This window comes from Austrofundulus limnaeus, unplaced genomic scaffold (assembly GCF_001266775.1).
Source record: "Austrofundulus limnaeus strain Quisiro unplaced genomic scaffold, Austrofundulus_limnaeus-1.0 Scaffold596, whole genome shotgun sequence".
NCBI classification, from domain to species: domain Eukaryota; kingdom Metazoa; phylum Chordata; class Actinopteri; order Cyprinodontiformes; family Rivulidae; genus Austrofundulus; species Austrofundulus limnaeus.
Genome location: NW_013952998.1, coordinates 86,559 through 88,071, shown reverse-complemented (window position 1 = coordinate 88,071; position 1,513 = coordinate 86,559). Strand labels below are relative to the sequence as shown.

Here is a 1,513-nt window from a genome sequence, read left to right as displayed (position 1 = left end):
AAGAAGAACCCATCCAGAGGATCTACTTATTTTTTCTTTTTGATTTTTTTCTACCTGGATTACTGAGAAGCATCAGGACATCTGTCCAAATTTATTTCTGACAGATTTAGCTTCTAAAATAATAATTTTATTAAACCAGTCCTCGTTCTGACCCAAAAGAATATAAGACATTTAGTCTCATTGYATAAAGTTGAGAGGCAGTGAGCGCTTCTTCAAACTACCACCAGGTGGTGCTGTAGCGCCGCATGCGTGTCTTTTTTTCCTGGTGGAGCTCGTGGACTAGAGGCGGGCGGTGCGCGACTCTTTTTTTTTTTTATTGTTCTGGTAAGGAAGCTTTTCTCCGCGGTTGGCCCACGTTCGTATCGATGGCTGCTGCCCAGAAACCACGTCTCACCTGAGAGAGGGAGTCGGTTCGGCTCGGGACCAGAACAAGTTCGCGCGTGTTTGGGATTTATCTGAGGAAAAGGGAAACAAAAAAAGCTTCCTCCGAGGGGACAGCTTGTGGATCCTGGAGGAAGACACAAGGGGGTAAGGAAATCAAGCTAAGCGAGGTTCACTGTTTGGTCTCCTTTTTACTAAAATGTTGSGTTTTTTCCTTACTTATATACCAGCTTTAACAGTAAACACCTTCTTCTTTTAAAACAACTTCGCTTCTTGAGGTTATAATCTCGCTTTTGTTGCCACCAGTCTGTCCATTTTCCTAATCTTCTGAGATTTAGGGGGGGTCCAGCTGGGCTKGAGCTCAATATAGACCAGGAGGTTCCTCTCAGGTGGGTGATAAACACGTTTCAGCTGAAGCTGATCATGTCAGTTTCAGCAGCTTGAAGCTAGTGTCTGTAGTTTGTCCAGCTGTAAGAAACACGGCAAAGCTCATGGACATTAATCTGAGCAGGTTGTCTCACTGTAACCTACTGTCATCTTTGGCCTGAAGGATTAACCCACATCCTGCAACTGTACTCCGACTCACACAGCCAGGTAGTATGTGTTTCATTTCCCAAACAAAGCAGCTCTGAAGGTGTTACCTTTATTGATTTCTGCTGGACAYATGTCCTATTKGCAYCTCCCTCCTCCATCATTATCATCTGCTGCTACAGGGGGTCAAGGGGGGTCACTGGGGAGGCAGCACCCTCAGCATAGTATCCAAACGTTTYAGCTAATTTTGGCTTAAATATGGTCAGTTGCCGTACATTCCTGCAGGTTGTATAATCAGTACCACCCAGTCTAACTGGTCAGGGCCGACCAGAGGCATAGGCAGTATGGACAAATGCTAAGGACGCCGTCCATCCAGGGGGTACCACAAATAGGGGACAAACGTGAATAATTTGTATTTTTTTTTTAAATCAGAGTGTAGTTGATTTAGTCTGTAGAATAATCACTGATTACTCAAGGTTTTATGAAGGAAACTTGTTCTGTGGGTTTCTCAGCCTGTTTTGTTACTACATTATAGCTGCCACAAACGATTATTTTATTAATGGATTAATCGCCGATTATTTATTCGATTAGTCGACTAATC

General features: G+C 43.7%; 1 protein-coding gene across 1 annotated transcript in view; it reads left to right on the top strand.

Moving 5' to 3' along the window:
* Positions 1-284: 284 nt before the first annotated feature.
* The window catches only part of LOC106531086 (FERM, RhoGEF and pleckstrin domain-containing protein 1), a gene marked incomplete at its 3' end in the record, with an annotated part of 68,890 nt that continues 67,661 nt past the window's right edge, over positions 285-1,513 (top strand). The window contains 1 exon segment of the mRNA XM_014026852.1: positions 285-528.